This window comes from Globicephala melas, chromosome 4, assembly GCF_963455315.2.
Source record: "Globicephala melas chromosome 4, mGloMel1.2, whole genome shotgun sequence".
NCBI lineage: Eukaryota > Metazoa > Chordata > Mammalia > Artiodactyla > Delphinidae > Globicephala > Globicephala melas.
In genome coordinates, this window is record NC_083317.1 from 10970734 (window position 1) to 10991298 (window position 20565).

Consider the following 20565-nt stretch of genomic DNA (forward strand, 5'->3'; position numbering starts at 1 on the left):
CAATATGAAAAACATTTTGTTATTCAACCTAATGCCTTCCACATGTTAACTCCTAAAGTGATTTCTCCTTTCGAGATAAGGCAACCTCAGAGTGTAATTTTTTTTATGCTTGACAAAGCAGATGCTTTTTGATGAATCTAGATACCTTCCTTTAAAAATCATTAAGTCCTATAAATGATACTAAAAGCCACCTCTTTTCCAAATAGACCACAGTACTAAACACTTAACAACAAACCTCTTACTGGTAAGGAAAAGAGCTGGAAATAATGCTTAAAGATAAACATGCTACCGAATTAGGTTATTAGGTCTAATTAATAATGCTGCCACGTAGAAATGTCTTAAACCCATCTTTATGCCTTTTTAAGCATAAAGCACTACAACAATTACACCAAAAAAAAACTGACTAAAATCTTTCCTCCTAAAAGCCAGTGTCAATAATGACTGGCATGAGTAAAACTGCCACACACAAAAACATAAAATACACTAAAAGTTGGTATTTGTATCACTTCATACTTGCCAAAACCTGAAGCTGCTTGTATTTCTATGACTACTTTCTCTGACCCCCAAATGTTCAAGTTATTAAAAAAAATACTTGGACATTATTTAGGAAGAATTACCTAAATTTTTAATAAAATCTAATCAGGTGACTAATAAATATTAATTATTTAAAAGGGTACCTGTAACATTTCAGTATAAGGGTTAGGTCCTCAGTTACAAAGAAAACTGTAGTTGGCAATTAGGAGATCCCTGCCTCCAACAGAGCTCCCACTGCCATCCAACATCCAAGCCATACCCTTGCCATTTTGTTCCAACTTACACACAGATAAGCCTAGCTTACTGGTCAGAACGGCCATTTCAAGTGTCTCTCTTCTCAACAGCAATACTTGACTATCTGTCTCCTCAAGAAGGGACAAACACCCAGAGTGTTTTTATTTTTGTTTGGAGGGAAGGTGGAAGCGGGTATGTGTTGTAGTGGCTGCTGCAGCAGCCTATTTGTTCAAAGAACAGAGTGCTCAGAAACAAAACAAGCCCTTCCTTCTCCGATCACCAGGAAGCACTGCTAAAATAAACAACACTGTTTCCCATTGTCAAATAGGATGCAAGTAAGATATCCAAGACATATTCTGCTCCCTGATGAATGCTTACACTGGTCTAACCCCTAACTTCCCTAGAACAGCTGGCAGGTAAGCTAGAGAGAAAAAACGTTGGGCCCACAGGAGAGGCAGCAGGACGACGCCAAACACTAGCTCAAGGCCGAGTTCTCAACTATTTCTGCCCCCTCAGATCCTTCAAAAGCCACTGCCAACAGTCCCCATCTCACTGGATACCATATCAGTCTGGACAGATTTAAGATTTTTCCAACTTAAACAAAAAACATCCAGAGACCAGCACCTAGTAAAGACTGGAAAAGGAAACAAAAACAAAAACAGATCAAATTAGTTTACAGAAAGATAGAAAATAATATAATACAATGCAGCCAAATTTCACATTCTAGTCATTAAGAGAGACTGTCACAGGCTTTCAGGAGATAAACTGTGCAATTCTTAAAAAATGGTTCCAAATAAAATATACAAGTTTTGCATATTTTTTCTCACTCTTTTAAAGAAGTAAACATTTCTACAACAAAAATATAACGAACACTATCCAGAGTTCCTTTATTGTTAGAAAGAATATACATGGAAAAATTTTTTCTCCAGCTAAAATGAAATTTTTTAATTTATGTTTTTATATTTCTAGGACTAAGCTGGTTTACGGTTCAGATAAATCCCGTAAGTGAGAAAGGTGGGACAAGTAATAAAAGTAGGTATAGTAATGATAAGTATGTGGGTTGGCTCCTTGGTAGTGCATTTTTAAGAAAATGATTATTTCTATAATGAGAGTAATAGACGTAGAATGTATAAAGAAACGGTCCCCTAGTTATGATGGCCAGTGTAAGAAATTTAGCTGATTTCAATCAAACACAAGGGTGTTGTGAAACTGAGAGACTCTCCCCAACAGGAGGGGGCTTCTGTCTCAGAAAGCAGTGTTTTGTTGATAGTTCCGCACAAAATTAAAATACAATCTTGGTACATGAAAGTACTATTTCATTTACTTGGATGAATTAAATTACAGTTAAAGAATTAATCCAAATAAAGAAGTGTACACAAATATTTGCTGTGTTTGAACTAGAAAGAGTAAAATAGGTTAAGACCAAATTTAAATCAGCTATTAAACCCCTTCAGGTAATATAATCAAAACATAATTAGTTATGACCAAATCTAACATCTCTCTTCTATTATCTAGGAAAAACATAGTTTATCTTCCAAACTAGGAAACTATTCTGGGACATTCTGTAAAATCCAGGATGTATGGTCACTCTTAAAAGAAAGTCATCTGCCATAAAAACCAAACAAAGAACAAGAAAAACAAACCTTAAAGCCATCAGGGCTGCAAGTCATAATAAACTCAATGAGGCTAGTGAACTACCAAAGAGTAGAACAAAGTGACCCTCAAAGTGACCAAACCACAACCTTTTTATCTTTGGGGTCGATTTAAAAACCAAACATTCAAAAGGACAATCTGAATAGGCAGAGCCCACTACTGTCAACAGCAGGCTTGCCAAGTCTTGCTCATTTTGATCCAATGGAAAATATTCCCTTTACTAACTAGTAATTTAAGGGGTACAGAATACACCAACACATCTGAAAACTTACATGTGTAGGTGGCATAGTCAAGCAAGCAGACGAGCTTTGAAGGGCTGGGGGTCCAAGCTCTGTCACTTCCTAACTGCAGGATCTTAGGCAAGTAACAATCTCTATGAGCCTCAACTGTCTCATCTGTAAAATGAAAGCACCATGCAGCTCCTAATGGTTTAATAAGGAATAAGTAACACCTAGAAAGTGTGCTGCCCAGTGACACAGGCAGGTGCTCAGTAAACGTCACTTCACTGTCTACAACTTGCATAGACTGGAAGTGGTGATATCGGCGCCTTTCAAATTAAACTGTCAACGATACCCCAGGTGTTTTAAAAGCCTCATAAAAGTTTATAGATAAAAAGAACTAAATAAAATAATGTATTAAATATGCAGTTCTCTCACAAATATTTTAAACAGGCTCCCAACCACCTCAACTATTAGCTCCTATCTACATCACTTCATTCAAGTTAAATACAAAAAAACTCACTAAATTTATATAAAATTCTACTTATGGACTTTTCAGACACATTTTCACTTCTGTTATCTTGATTCAAAGTCCAGCAAAGCAAACTCCTCTAGTGGAATAGGTTACTGGTGCTTGGTATATACATACTCATAACAGGGCCTTCCTCAACCCTTGCTTAACTTTAAAATTGTAGAGCTTGGCTATGATAGCAGTTTATCAGTGACACCAAAAGGAAAATGAGTGTTTCTAATACAACAGATATGAATTCCAGCCAATTTTAAATTACAAGTGGAGCTGAAGACATGTAATCATATAATAGTCCCTAAAACATTTAAGGAGCTTGCCCTTAAATTTCTTTGGCAAAACATTTCTACTATACCTACAATCTTGCTATTCAAGTTTTTGGAAGTATGTAAGAAATGTATGAAACCGTGATTGAACTCAAATGGCATTCAAACTATATTGAGGGTTCCTAGATGGGACATGGGGGTGTCCCATCACAGGGGTGGGAGGTGAGGCAGAGTGAACAGGGATTTAAGCCCCCCTCCAGCAACCCTCTACCAACCAGAACGGCTCTACTTTTAGCAAATTATTGGGGGTGGGGGGTTAGGAGGGATGGTTTCCCATGTAAGTAAGCCATTTCTTCAAATAAAATCTTATTCACCTAGAAAAGTTCATAAATCACTAGATTTATCATTTCATCCATATACACACATCCCCCAAGATACAGTCATTTTAATTTGCTTCGAAGAATGTAGAAGTGTGGCTCACCAGGGGTCTTTTTGGTTTTGTTTATTTTTCGAAAGAAGTCTCAGCAATGAAGACCTTTTGGGTATGGGAGTAAATTTGAAACTACCACTGGTTTCAATATTTATGTGGATGATACCAGAACATGTGTATGGAGCAAACTCCAATAACCTATATTTTTTGAGAGAAATGAAAATGTAAAGTAACGGAGTAGAAGAGCCTATGATACCATATCATGTAATCCCAATGACTAAGCATTTTGTGTTAACTTTTTATGGGAAGAATTCAAGAGGCTCAGCACTATTTGCTTGCAAACGACTAGTTATCATAAATGAGTTATAAATAATGGAGATAAAAAATAACTACCTGGCACTAAGTCCTAACACCTTGTAGGTACTGTACCTAGAGTGCTGTATGCATTACTTTAATCCTTACAACAATTATGGGATAAGTACAATTATTATGATCATTTTACACACAAAACTGAAACCAATGAAGTAGTATAACACCCCAGGATACAGTTATTTGTGTTTACATCTGGATTTGCACTCCCATCTAGGTTTAAATTGCTTCTTCCCTTAATCACTATGCAATACTATCTTTCATGAAAAGGACATTTATTAATAGAAACAAACAATATTAATAAAAGATCATTCAATATCACCCATGTTTAAAAATTTTGAGTTTGCAGAGAAAACAACTGAGATGTATATATAACAAATGTTAACGAAAGTGACTGCAAAGAGTGTACAGGATAAAATCCAACTGAAGTATTTATGTATGATCATTTGTGATGAATATATGTATGAAGAAAACGAAGAGATTCAAAACAAAAAGTAGTCCCAGGCACAGGCTTCTCATATAAGTAAAAACACACAGAGCAAGAAATTCGGCTAGAAGATCAAGGCTCAACCAGCTTCTCACTCTCCAAGTCCAAGGCTTTTGCCTCCATTCTCTTTTTCAGTGTTAGAATTAAAAAATTAAGTCTCAAAGTCTATTCTACATCTGACCTTGTTACCACAGGCTATATGAATCTCAGCCTTCCTTCATCTGCTAACTCTTACATCCTTAAGACATTAGGTTAAAAGAACTGGCTATATGATCTATAGATATGAGTTCTCATAGCAAAATCTATGGACCACTGTCCTTACTGAATGAAGAGTTTGTAACCACCTACCCTTTTCCTTGGGAGTGTGAATAATTTGGCTCACCCCCTTAAAGCTGTTCCATTCTCAATCTTCCTCACCTCAGAAAATGGCGACTCCATCCTTACTATTGCTCAAGCCAAAAATTATCAGTCATCCCTGAAGGTTTGCTCACTTTCTCTCTCAACCCACTCATAATCAATCCATTAGCAAAATCTGTTAGCTTTCTCTCAAAAACTATATCCAGAATCAGACCACTCAGAATCTCAACCACTAGCACCCTGCCCCAAATCACCATTCCATCTCATCCAGTTAACTGCCCTAGCCTCTTAACCTGTCTCCAAGCTCTGGCCCTTGGCCCACTACAGGGCATTAACACAGCAAGCAGTCACCTCTTCACTCACAATGCACAATGTACCAAACATGCCTCGGGACCTTGACACTAGCTGTTCCCTATGCAGGACACACTGTGCACCCCCAGATTTTCACAAGACTTGCTCTCCTCTCATTGTCTTTGCTTAAAAGTAACTTCCTAACCATCTCAATCTCTCTTTATCCTGCTTTATTTTTTTCCACAGGACTCAACACCTTCTAACATACTATACAACTTCCTCATATTTACTGTCACCTCATTACCAAAATGTAAATTCCATGAGGGTAGAGACCCTAGTCTCTGATGCTCACTGATGTGGGTCTGTGTCTAGAACAGTATCTTGCACACTGCAGGTGCTCAAATGTTTAAATAAATGAATCAAATATTAATGACTAAACACCTGATCAAGAGTGTTAAACTGGGCTTCCCTGGTGGCGCAGTGGTTGAGAGTCCACCTGCTGATGCAGGGGACATGGGTTCGTGCCCCAGTCCGGGAGGATCCCACGTGCCGTGGAGAGGCTAGGCCCGTGAGCCACGGCCGCTGAGCCTGCGCGTCCGGAGCCTGTGCTCCGCAACGGGAGAGGCCACAACAGTGAGAGGCCACAACAGTGACAGGTCCGCGTACCGCAAAAAAAAAAAAGAGTGCTAAACTTCCAACACTCTATACAATTATCAACAGTGGGATTTTTTTAAAGCAGAAAGAGAAGGTAGATTAAAAGGCCAAGAAGAAGTAAAGCATTTCCTCCCCTACCAAAGTGATTTGCAATCTGAAACAGCTCTAGTTGAGTGTAGAATGATAACAAGACAAATCAGACTAGGCAAGCATGCTGCCCTTTGTTCAGATAAAAATCTCAAAGGGCCGTGACATAGTAAAAACCTGTACCTGGAGCCACCATCTCATCCTCCCTACCTACCTACTTCCCTTCACTGTACTAACTCCATTTCAGAATGTGTTCCAGATTTTACCTCTTCAATTGTCAATATCCATTTCACAGTGTGCAGTGATATATGCTTCGTGTATTATGGTTGTTTCCATGCAGTCAAAAAGGACAGCCTGGTGTGGGCAAGCAGCACTTCGCTCAGCTCACTCTATACAAATTCAAGCATCCTGCTGATGTCAACACATGAAGAACCTCTCCCATCTCTGCCTCTCCATTACACTTGAAGAATTAAATGAAAAAGTTACTTTAATAACTAGCGCTTACCCCAACATGAGTGCCAGGCGCCATTTTTAAGCTACATGTACCAGACCATTTAATCCTCACAAAATCCCCAAGAGGTAGGCATAATTACCCCCAAATTTACATATGAGAAAATTGAGGACATATTACAGAATTACTAAGGAAGTCCAGAACCATCCTCTGTAAAGATGAAGAATGTATCCTTTTACAACTCTCCCCAGGAAGGTATACATAAAAAAGTGGAAATAAACACAGGTCAGAAAAAAATCTGCTCATCGATACAGAAGGAATGATGCAATCTGAGAATCACCTTTCGTAATCCCTAATGAAGTAATGTCCCTAGGCAATGATTACAATGCATGCTAGAACGCTTAGGTGAAAGAAAGTTTGATGGGAACTTCAGAATGGATGCATGAAGCTGTCAACACCTACACCCATCAAGAATTAATCTTATCTCTAAAGGCAGACATGAATGCTATACCCAGGAACACTTGCAAAAACATCAAGTAAATACAACCTGTGGATGCTTGGATTCAGATTCAAGCAAATCAACTGTAGAGAAGCAACTGAGACAATTCAGGGCATCTGAATATGGATATTACATGTTAAGGAATTGTAGTGAGGTAGCATAAAGGCACTGTGGTTTTTTGTTTTTGTTTTTTAAGCCCTTACCTTTTAGATACATGATAAATATTTATAGGAGAAATTTTATATCTGCATTTGCATTTGCTGCAGTACTCCAGCAATAACTGATTCTGAATCATCAATAAATGCTAAATCCAGTGGAAGACTGCTGGAGAAAAGAATATTGAGTCTCAATCAAGTTTGTCACTCCATAAATCACTTAATAATTACTAAAGGAAAAAAGGTACATTTATAATGGAGCAATCTGGTGGATATCACCTAAACCAAATAATTGTTTGACATCCCCAACAGTGGGACAAACTGACATCCCTATGTAACATTCCTGCCAACAATGTTTAACCTAATCTCTAATCATGAGAAAGCAGCTAGACAAATTCAAATTGAGGGATTCTCCCGACCAAAGGGCCTGGACTCTTCAAAGTGACACTGTCCTTAATGACAAAGGCTTGAGAACTGCTCTAGATCAAAAAGACTAAACAACAACCAAATACATGAGCCTTGACTGAATAACGGACTGAAGAACTAAAGGATAACACTGGAATAACAAGGTAAATTAGAACACAAATTGAACATTCTATAACTGTATTGTACTGATGTCAAATCTGAGTGTAATGGTCATGCTATGGTTAGGAAGAAAGTCCTTATTCCTAAGAAAGGCATGTCAACAATGCCTGAAACTCTCAAATGATAAAAAAAGAGCCAATATGGCAAATTAGTGATCTAGGTGAAAAGCATACAGGTGTTAACTGAATGGTTCTTATACTGGTAACTCTTCTAAAGGTTTAAAATTTTAAGATAAATATAAAATACTCCAGCAAAAAAAATAAATAAATAAAGGGAAGGGGTGGTGGAGATAAAGCAAGAGTGGTAAATGGTGATAACTGCTGAAACTGGGTGATGGGTACAATATGGAGATTCGTTAAACGAGTCACCTTTACGTATGCTCGAGTCCACATCTTAATTCTCACTTCTATAAAATGAGAAAAACATGTACCTCAAGCCAAATTCATCAAGATAGATTACTAGATAAAAGTCCTGTGGAAAAAAAGTAAGCATTAAACTGTCATATGCTGTCAATTCTTTCAGGAAAGCTTGAAGACGACCTATAAAATAAAAGCCTGCTGAATTGAATGCCATGTTAATATAACCACTCCAAGACCTCTGCACTCATCCCTGCTCTTCTGCCCCCAGTTAATGGCCATGGCTCGCTCCCTCACTTTAGTCTCAGCCTTGCCTGAGCACTATAACGAAAATATAAGGCCACATTTGTCCCCTTATCCTGCTGTTTCTCTTCACAGCATTTGCTAGTTTGTCTCCCTCATTAGAATGTAAGCCCTATGAAAGCTGGAACTTTGTCCTACAGTTTAACCCTCTGTTCCCCAAACACATGGTAGTGCTGGCACCTACTAGGCACTCAAAACAGGTATCCTTCAGTCTAAAGGGACTTTATAGCTCTAATAACAGTACAGTGTACACTGTTTTCTACAGATGCAGTGATCAGAAGTATAGCTTCTAGTTTGAGACTGCCTTTAGGATCCTGACTTGGCCCCTTACTGAGCTGTGTGGTCCCGGGTACCTTTCTGCTTCAGTTTTTTCATGTGTAAAATGGAGATCACACTATCTAACCCTTAAGATGGCTGAATATTCAAGGGGTGGAGGGAATACACACACACACACACACCCTGCTTAAACCAGCCACTAAGAATTAGGTATTACAAACCGTAAGATTTACAGATCTCGGACATCCAACCAGGTCAACTTGGTGGTTTACCGTCATGTTTTCTGTTCTCATCCTACTTGGCTCCAATTTTATGTTCCTAGAAGAACAGAGGCCAAGAAGTTTCTCATTTTTCCATGAGACTGAGGCCAGAAAATGTAAACACAAGAGTCTTCCTGGTAGACCAGATTCTAATTCTCCCAGGAGGCCAAGTCATAAAATAGAAGATCCTGAAATTGGGATGTTTCCTCAGGCAGATACTTTTGGTTAGAAAATTTTAAAACCTTCTCATCTTCTCCAAGGTTTAGGGAATACAGGATTTTCAAGAAGTAAACAATAGGACCACGAACAGGATAACTTTAACAGAATTTGGAAGGACTGGAAGAAATTATGCCCTGAACTGAACCTAAGAAGTGAACATAAAACTGAGGCATGGTTTTGTAGATTACAAACGCAGCTGGATTTTTCTCTTACATTTCAAAGACAGAACTAGTAGACTGGTATAAAAATCCAGAAAAGTAAGATCAGAAGTGCTTTCCTTGGATGTCAGAAGGTAGGAGATGTTGAAATTATAAGTAGCTTCCAATTATTTCATCCTAATCAGATAAAATATTTAATAAAGGAAATGATATTAGAAGGAATTTCTTTTCTTCACTTTAATCTCCTGGCCCTCAGTCTATACATAAGAATGGCATTCCTGAGACCAATCACGCTACTAGTCTGGTGGACTAAAGATCATCCCTGATGGAAACTCAGTGTCTAAGGTTTTCAAGGTAGTATACTTCACAAAACTGCTTTCTCATGTAACTGCCAACAAAACAGAAGGCAAGCAGTATACCAGCACAAAAGAATGACAATCAAAACAACCTACTACTGGGTCATATATTTACTTAATAATGGATGAAGCAATTTTTTTAAAAGGACACTTAAGTACACCTTCCCTGCAACATACGCCCGGCGAAGACCTTACCGCAAAATTTCGCTTTTTATTCAGCAGCAGAAACTCACCTTGAATCCGAATCAAAACCAGTACTGAACAATGTCTTATATTCATAATTTGCACACAGGACACCTGAGCAACTGAAAACAGGACAGGTATCTGGGACTTTGGTCCTCCATCCTTCTAATACAAGCAAAGACTACACATGGGTCCCCACACGAGGACCTTCCCAGCACCTGAAATCCAAGCTCAGCTATGACCTGACCACCACACAGTCAATGTGTTCTCATACTGAAGTATATCCACAGCAATCTGGCTGTTATAGCTGCACTTGGGTTTCTACACCTGACAAAATTAAAGCGTTATAATAGGCAAGGTAGGTGTCAAGGAGACACTGAAGTCTAAACAAAGACAAAACCAGGATTTTTTTTTTTTTTTTGGCCACGCCACATGGCTTGTGGGATCTTACTTAGTTCCCCGACCAGGGATCGAACCCTCGCCCTCAGCAGTGAAAGCACGGAGTCCTAACCACTGGACTGCCAGGGAATTCAGAACCAGGAATTCTTGATGCTAGGACAGAAGCAGGGAAATGCCACTTTATGAGCACTGGGAGCTCCAGGTCGAGGTTTTAAGTCCCTACTTTCACTTGCAATTCCATTTTTAAGCTCTCATCCACATCAACCTCTACTGAAATGTTCCCAAAGTGGGTAAGGATTCCCTTAACTAGGGCACTGTAATCATAATAAAAATGATGGGGGAGAGGGATGGGAACAAATCAACTGTATCCTGGACTTGAAAGGTAGGGAAGAACAAACTGGACCTGAGTTTATTTGCACTTTTGCTGTTATGTATCTGGAGTGAGAGTGGGGAAGTAATAAAGACAAAAAGGGCAAGTCAGTCAAGGTAATGACTTGGCTTCCATTCCATGGAAACATGAAGCCTGACCAAAAATTATAATATTGTATCATCCCCTTGTTCTATCCTCTGACTAGAAGAGCACCTAATTTTTTTCATAGTAATACTATATTCCAAGGATCATGTGTCATATAAGCTAATGTGAATTTCACAGATATACCCTGAGCAAAAAAATGTCATTTTCTAGATAAAGCAGTCTTTTCCAGGAAGCAGTATTTCAAACCTGTAAGGCTTTAGTACAGTGGGTGTAAACCATGCTTAAAATAAGCAATCACCCAGACATCTAAAGAAAAAGTGGACTATGAATACCAATTTCTGACAGTTCATACTAAGTCAACGCCTCAGTCTTTGTACAGCTCTCTGAAGTCTGTACGTACACTTAGCCTAAATGGGCATACATAATCCACGAGTCCAGAACTAGAAACTGATACTACTTTTAAGACATGAACATGTCTGCCATTTACTAATTATAAGTCCTACTGTAAATCAATGACCAATTAACTAGATGGTTTCTGTCAATGTGTGAGCAGCAATTTTTGTAACCTAAATGCTAAAAGAGTTCTAAAGGCAATTAAGGATGTCTTTAAAGAACATCTCAAGCCCATCATCTAAATCAGAAATTACAAGATGGCAGCCATACCTGACCAACAGATACATTTCCTTAGGTCCATGGTGCTTAAATATTTTTAGTTGCGACATCTTAAAAATCAGACTTCCTGTAAAATCTGGATTTCTGGCTAAGAATAGGATAGAAAAGGACAAGCTGGCAAAACCTGGCCCACACTCCCCATGGCAATAATAGACTGTAGTGGTAAGCACCAGCACCACAAGTATGTGTGCACCCACACACACGTACAGACACACACACACACACACACACACACACACACACACACACCCCTACCTTCCCCCCACCCCTAGCAGCTCTACCATTTTACCACGGGCCCACCTAACTCCTTTCAGTCTTGAATTACAACACTCCAAACTATGACAAAATAAGGCTGATTCATACTTACCCAGTTTTTAAAACACCGTAGTCAAAAGAATTCAACATATAACCTTTCCATTTCTTAGGCAACTTTGTTAAACAGCTTTCATTAACTCATGAATATATTTACACTTCACATTGCCATCTCCAAACACAATGAAAATGATTTCAAAGTTAGCAGCATTACTATTCGATCTTCTTGGTCACATTCTTGTTTCTTCATCCACTATTATACACTCACACACACACATATTTCTCAACCCTGCTTCATACAGCACCCAATACCCTACATCACCCAATATTTCATTATGCAGCTTCAGAGTAAAATAATCAGGTAGAAAAAAAGTCACAAATTAAGTCTGAAACAAAGTTGGACTTAAAAAACTGACAGTTAAGTACACATCAATACAATATGTGCATTCTCTTGTAAATGGTCTTATTTTTGACTTGGATCACAGGTACCCCTGGCTTACAAGACAATTATTTAAAAATCAATCAAGCGTGTTAATGAATGTTAACATGTTAATGTTAATGAAACATATACATTCCAGCAACATATGCTATGTTTAAAAAATAAAATAATACTGTTGTATTTTAATTCCTTTGTAAGAAAAATATCTGTACCAATAGGAGTGGAAAAAAATCTCTCAAAATCAACAATTAAAAGGAAAGATGTAGTTTTATAATACATAGCTCCATCAAAAATGAAAAGTAAAATACTAACTGAAGATATCACGTAGCAGCAGAAATCAATTAGGCTATGATCTATCTGCTCCATGTATTGATTTTACTGAAAAAGGGTCATCCCTAAAGATTTAGCAATTGGCAATTAGCAATCAAACATTTACTGAAGATTAAAATACTAAGTTTTCCATCCACCTGCCTCAAATCACCTGGACACTTAGCCTATCTAAAGTAATTCTTTTCTTTAGATTGTTCCCTGTTCTTCACTTTTCCCAACCTTCTCACTTAAAAAACACATTAAACCTAAGTACTAGTTATACAAGGTCAGATGAGAGAGATGAACACAAAGCCCACTTGCAAACAGTTTAGTTGTTGATGAGGAACCCCACTGCACTCAGACTGGGAAAGGCCAGTAGCTACTGAATAAACGCTGCACATCTGTCTGACAGAGAGGCCGTTCCAAGCAGTGGAGTTCATTCATGGGCTCCCTCACACACACATTCTACGTTTCACGGATGCAGAAGCTAGACCTTGCTTAATTAGCATGCAAGCTATTATGCAATAGGGCTCATGTTCACTAATACAAAAATTTCTGAGCAAGTACTATATTCCAGGTTTGATTCAGTCTTGGATTCTGGTAGCTTACACATAACAAAATTTATCTTTTGGAGTCGCTTCATTAAGAAAGTGGGAATAATGGAAAACTACACAATAAAGTTTGATAACTTGCCTGAGATCACAAAGCTACTTTAATGACATACTGAACACCTACTACCTCTAAGGTCGTGTTACCATTTTATCTTCAAAGACGCTCCAACTGAGGGATCACTCCCTTCTTACAGACAGAAATGAATATCCAAGAGGGTTAAGACTCCTAGTGTAGGTGCCAGGAACCAAAACCAGGTTCATTGTTTCTAAAGCTCTTTCTGCTGTCCCAGTGTCAGTTCTTTGTTTATTCCAACATAACACAACCAGGATCTTCATTTCGGATCTTAATTTCTTCTATTCATTTAGAAAACAAAAATCGGAGCACTTATTGAAGCAAAAGCCTTTGTATCCAAAACAATCATATACAAAAGTAGTAAGTAAAAAAGGGATTAAGGCTAAAATAGGAAATCAAAAAATCATACATACATAACATTTTATCTACATTTAACACATAAACGTATTTGCCAATCTTAATATGGGATCAAGCACTTGGAGAATGGGATTGATGATGTGGAGCTCCTTGCTGACCGAAGTTTCTGCTGCTTGATCTAAACTGTACCTATAAATGCATCATCTACAATCTCCATTCCAGTTTCATTAAAGTGGAAAGCTTTAAGAAATCTTGTAAAGCAGTCTACATACAGAATCATCCTGGATTATTGTTATTCTTCCTCCAAAACTTTGGTATTACAGCCATATCTAATTCTATAGCCGTTATTTTAGTGACTCACCTTTATCAAGTTTTTCCAAAGAATCCAACTTGGTTTTCAGGAAAAAAAAAAAAGTTTGCATTCATTTCATCAGTTTACATATTTAAATTATTATAAAAGCAAGATTACCTGCCATGAAAGAGTCTTGGAAACCAACACAACTTCTGATAAGCATACAACTCTCTCAGTGCAAAGTGTACTGACTTGAAAGCAACTTACTAGCACAAGAGGTCAGCATGCTATCTCACATTCAAGAACTGTTTTAGACAGATAGAAGAGGATTCCCCATAAGGCAGCTAAGTGAACATCAACCTTGTGTGCAAAGCAGAGCAGAGGACAGAAATGAAACAGACCTGACCCTCAAGAACATGTAACCTACCAAAGGAGATATGAAACACTCACCAATTAACTGTAATACTAAGTAGAAAGTGGTCCATGTGATAAGACACAGAAACACACCATGCAAGTCCAAAGGAAATATTATACTCATAACAGTGCAGGTCCTCAATATTTGTTTCACGTACCACATGAGTTAAATGAACTTGAAGCATGTTTTCATGGAGATGATGGGGTAATACAGGAGGGCATTCCAAGAAAAGCAGTGTGACACAGGCACCGAAGGAAATAAAAGGGAATGGTATTTATAGGGATCTACAGCAATTCTCTTTACTTAGTACTATACGAAATGGAGAATGAAAGAAACTGAGAGATGAGGTTAAAAAAAAAAAGACTGGAGTCATATCACAGGTGGCCTTGGATGCCAGACTTCATTAGGAATATCTTTGAAAAAGAGCACATTTCTGAATGTGCTGTAATTTGGCAATGGTGTTGACACAATCAACTGATATGGGACGGTAATGATGTAATCAAAAAGGCATCATTATACAATGCTTTGTGACAATGATTTGTGTTATTTCCTTAAAAATGCATCCCAATTTAATTCTTTCAAAGTATCTCAAGAACTTATATTCTTGCACTCCAAAAAGCATATTTACAGGCATTGATTATCCTCCCCCCAGCAATATGTTAGAGAGACCACCTAAGAAACTGCAAGAATCCAAGCAAGAAACGTAAGTAGTTCAGCTAGGGCAGAGAAGAGACTATATGGGATTGAGACTGAAGGAACAAAGAGTTGGATTGGTTCAGCCACATGTGATAGAAAACAGAAGCTACAAACAGAAATAAGTTAGACAAGTTTTGGGGTAGGCAACTCATTAAGTTTGAACCACATTGAGTTTGCAGACCCAAGGGAACATCCAGGAGGCTATAACCAGCACAGAAGAGTACAAAATGCCAGAGTTCTTGACTTGTTACCAAAAAAAAGGCAAACCATATGAAGGTCAAACTACATGAAGGCAAAGGTACAGTATATAAAGAAGAGGGAAAGAAAGGAATCAAAGCAGAAATCTCAGAAAACAGCACTGTAAGAAGCTAAGAGAAATGGTGAACCTAGGAAATCATGTGTCTGTAAATACGGGATCAGCAATTTTTTTGTAAAGGACCAGATAATAAATATAAACAAATGAATAGGGTTATGTTCCAAAACACCTGCATTTATGGACTCTGATATTTGAACTTCATATAACTTTCATAAAATACTCTTAATTTTTTCCCAACTATTTAAAAATGTAAAATCCTTTCTTAAGCTCACAGACCATACAAATGCAGGTGACAGGTTGGATTTGGCCTGTGAACCATATAGTTTGCCAACTCCTGCTCTAAGTACAACAAGGATAACAGGACTGGATTAACTGTCTTTTTCCGAACTTCTGAGGGTAGTTTTTCCTTTAGATAAATTGAGAACTTACCAAACATTCATTAAATTTGAATGATTTCTTTAAATCTGACTAATTCCTTAAATTTGATTCCCCTAAGAGATTAACTACATGTGTTGGTAACATTTCTTGTTGGTTTAGAACTGCCTTCCACTAAAAAGATGTATTCCTCATCTTGAACAGACAAATTCTACCTGAACTACAAATACAGTGAAGGTACTAGATGAAAAACATTACTTCAGAATTTCCTCAATGCTTTCACACTCAGTTTTCTTTAAAGTGATTTTATAATCTAAAGGTGAGAAGATTCAACAGCAGTCTGCATCTGAAACATGTAGATTCTAAAAAGCAACAAACAGCTGTACTGAATGTGTGAGTCACGAATAACCAAAGAATTTAGTGCAGAATGTCAAACTTCTGACAGGCAGTCTTCATACATACAAACCATGTCTGGTGAGGAAGGATTCCTTACCCCCAAGCCACTCCTTGTACCTTAGCTGTAAGCTCAGGGGCAGGAACAGGACTCCTTCTTCAATCACTTGCTGCGGCAATAAGCTGTAACCCAAGAAAACTTTAGTACCAAGTGAAAGTACAACATTGCCCACAAGGCTCAAGTCTTTCGTTACTGGATAACTATTTTAAGTTGCCCGATTTCAAGTAGACAAAACACAAAGGGTGATTATTAAAGATACAAGCTAAGCTGTTAAGGGAGGGCTCACAGAAGGAAAAAGAGACTAACTTAGCCATCTGACAACTAGAACAAATATGTTTCCATTTGAACTTCTGTCTGCCACCAACTGACAACAAAAGTATCACTAGCTCCTAGTTATCAAATGTTGCCAAGCAAGTCAAGCTACAATGACCTACGGTTGACCAGTTCCATACTTGAGTTCATTATTAGACCCTATGCCTACAAAAAGTATCTAAAATGCAAACATTTTGTAGCAATTACTTTCACAAGATCCTAAACTTGGGACACAACTCTAGAGTACACAACTTTTGCCAGGTTTTCTAACCCAAAAGGCTTGACTGAGGAGAAATAGAAGAGACTCTTCACTGCATTATCAGAAAACCTACTGCTTTGCAGTTTTAGGAATATCACTACACTCCTATTTCTAAACTTATAAAACCCAAGTCATAAATTAAACTCAGTACATCGTAAAACTCTTTACTTACAAAGAACTAATTCAATGTTATCGTAAAATTTAAAATATAATCTGATTTTCAATGAAATTAAAAATGAAGGATATTAAACATAAAATAACTTGTGAAATCTCTTTTAATGAAAAAGAATTTGATTTCCAAAGTAGCTATCTATTTTTATTCTTATTTGAAAAATTATGCCAGAGGATATATAAATGCTATTTTATTGTACATACCTATATTCACTTAGAATTAAACTAATTATTATTTAAACCATTAACCTTTAATTCTTCATGTAAAAATTCCTAAGTAGAAATGAGAAAACTTCAGGAAAAAATATTTTCCCAGGGCTTTCACAACTCTAAATATGCCAATTGTGATCATCCTCTGGGCAAACGTGCTAAGACATGATAAAGTGTTCCTAAACTAAGTAACCAAAATACATAAATGTCCTGCATAGATCTTTTTTTAACCTCAAAATTCCTCTTCCTGAGCCTATCCCAAACGTAAAAATTTTCTACGAAGTTCACACAGCTTTTCAACACAGTGTGTGGCTTTAAAATTCAAAAATTGTCTTTTCAATCTATCTTTTACCTAGCTGAAATGAAATACCAATGTGTTAAATCAAATTTCAAAGTGAAATCAAAGGACAAGCCATTTCTCAAACTCTCAGGGGACCTCAGAACTCAGTGTCATATCTCACCTACCAAATGCATGACCCCTCCTCCTCTATCTACCTAAACATTCCCACTGCAAGAGGTCAGGGTAGAGGTGGAGAGAAAACTCACCATCTCACAGGCAATTCGTTACTTTTTCAGTTGTTAGAAAAGGTTTTCCATATGCTGAATTGAGACTGCCTGGAACCCTGCAGCTTGTGATCTTTCTTCTACAGCTATGTCCTTCCATACTACAGCCTTGAAAACCGTGTTTGCCAGAAAGGAATAAAACTCTTACGATGCTGACCGATGACAAGACTTTTCAATACCTTTTTATTCTGGAGACACGTCTACCTAACAATCTACAACTGGTCTAAGCAACCACCTTTTCAAATGGCTTTAGTCATCACCTTTAAAAGTCTGGTTTCACAACATCCATTACTCTACCGCATCAACTTTCAGAATTAACCACATTTATCTACTTTTCACGCTAAATTAAAAACAGGGGGAATACAGAAAGACAACTTTACATACACACGTTTTAATAAAATTCAAGCTAAATGGTACCTGCAAATAAATTTCTTCTTGGGAGGGCTGGCATCTACATTCGTTAGTACACAAACTTGAAAGCGCAACACAAGCAGCGATTCACTATAATGGACTTCCAATTGCAAACTGAGAAAAAGATAGAACTGAAACTTCTAAGTGACTAACACACAATTGTATGTAGTTCAATAAAGATTCATTCTATATACTACACCCTGAAATCTTCCAATGGGGACTCCCACGAGAGTCTGTGCTACAGTGCAGTGGGTCTTTAACACAAGAAATGCTGTGAGAGCCTCAACACAGTACCTGCATCTAAAATTTTAAATCTCTTCTATGCTCAGTTTTCACCATAAAGAGAGGAGGAATGCTCTTCAGGCCTACAGAGTACCACAAAAAAGAAACAGGAAAACCTCTCTGGGAATCCAAGAAAAGACTGCAACTTCCACATCTTTTACAAGAGTTGTCTAACATTAGAATATTTCCTCAATTCCAAGATACATAAATGATCTGAAGAAGGTGGAAAAGGAAAATAAGTCATCAAGGGGTACACTAAGAGGTATACATTTCAGAATCTAAAAATATAAAAGATATGCGTCTTAAAGTTGAGGAGTTACATAGAATAGGCTACCTGCAAGCGGACCTGCAAACCACTGCATATTAGAAGGAAGGCTTCCCCAAAGCCTGTCAGAGATATACAAGCTCATGGTGGCATTTTTCATTCATTTCCCCCAAAGTATGGATCTTATTTTAGGATCCAATTTCCCCAAATGGAAAGCAAGCAAAACTGTTCAAAACCAGTAAGTCTTTGTGTTTGTTACCCATTGACAACCTACTCAAAAACAGGTTTTATGAACAATACAAAAAGAGAAATTTTTTGTTGTTTAATCTTACTTTATTTAGGTCAAGGATCTCTTCAACACAACTTCATCATTGTTACAATGTCCTTATCTGTAGCCATGGAGGCCTCCGCCTCCAGGGAGGAGTTCACCTTGATTATTTGCAAAGGGCCCCTGCCCAACCTCGCCAGGATTTCAAGGAAGGTTAATTGAATTATTATTTTAAATACACTGTACTATGTGGCTTATCTGAACTGCGAGTAAAAAATGTATGATCCACACCAAAGACTGTGAATCCTGGTTGTTACAGGATACAAAAAAAAAAAAGGAACACAGAGGAAATACATTTAACTAACATACTTGAAGCTCTGTTGACAAATGTACAGTACTTGGCAGCTATGCTAAAGACAAAGAAGAGTTCCGAATTTTCATTCCAAAGGTTTATGGAATGAACAAATACTATGTCTATACGTTGACTCAAATACATTGACTGTTTAATGATACTTGTTTTCTCCCTAAAACAAGGTGAAACAAAAGAAATTTCAGTATCTCCATTTCCCAGGTTCTGATAGCTCCTAAAACGCATAACTTAAAGGGAGGACTTAAACTGCCACATAATTTTAAATGTTTCCTTTTTAATACTGTGCTTTTCTTTTCTTCATTGTTCCCATTCTCTTTAAGCAGTGTATTTCAGTATAGAGAAAAGAGGGCCAAGAAAGGGGCAATACTCAGGAGGCTAAACAATGCAATCTTACCCTCCCCCAAATTCAGGGAGAACAAGCTTGGGGACACAATGGCATGCCTGACCAGACTCTCCAGACCTGATCGAGAGACACTGGTGTCTTTTCCACTTTACAGTGTGCAAAGAACGGAACGATTTTCTAATGCTCTGTGATTGGCAGCGTTTCAACAGCGCTTGGACCAAGACCCCAGGCTTAACTTCCTAACAGCTCCTTTTCAAAACTGACCCAAAACATGGAATGTGCCCAAGCCTCTGGCGCTGTAGGAAGCTATCTTCCCAAAGTTCGAACATCGAATTATTATCATTTTTATTATTATACCTGGAAGGGAAGGGGGGGAGGAAAAAAAGCACACACCACACTCTACGTTACCGAATTCACGGAAGAATGGGGATTTCGGCGACGGCTTGAGGAGTACCTGACCCAGAACAGAGAACGAAGAGCTGCCTCCGGGCCGCGGGTCCCTGTCCTCGGCCACAGCGTTACCTGGAGTGAACGGACTGCAGGATCGCTTAACATCCCTCCAAACCTGAAATCCTCTACCTCAAGAGCAATCAAAAGCAGAGGGAGCCAAATTTCTTCCGGAAGGCGCAAAAAAGGCCACAACTTGGATGAATGAAACTGGGCTAAGGGCACCCGGAGCAGGGCTGTCGCTGAAGTCAGAAAACGAGAAGTCAAAGATTTTTTTTTTGACGTGAGAGCCGGTTCTACGCGACCGTGGTCCAGACAATCGCACAAACACGCTTTGGAGAAGGTTTTATTGAGCGCGGACAGTTCCGGGGCGGCCGGCGGAGGCGAGGCGGAGGCGGGTGGGCGGCGGAGCTGGGCCGGAGCGGGCGGCAGCGGCGGGGCCGACGACGAGGCAGCTTCGCGACGGCGGGCGCGGGACCCGGGCCGGGGTCGGGCGCTGGCGCGTGTCCTCCCGCGGACCTTCCACTGGACTCCCGCGGGCCGCCCCGCCCCCCGTCCCCC

At 38.5% G+C, this 20565-nt stretch overlaps 1 protein-coding gene across 1 annotated transcript in view; it reads right to left on the minus strand.

Moving 5' to 3' along the window:
* The window catches only part of MRPS6 (mitochondrial ribosomal protein S6), a 66643-nt gene that overhangs the window by 44835 nt on the left and 1243 nt on the right, over positions 1-20565 (minus strand). The window lies entirely within an intron of this gene.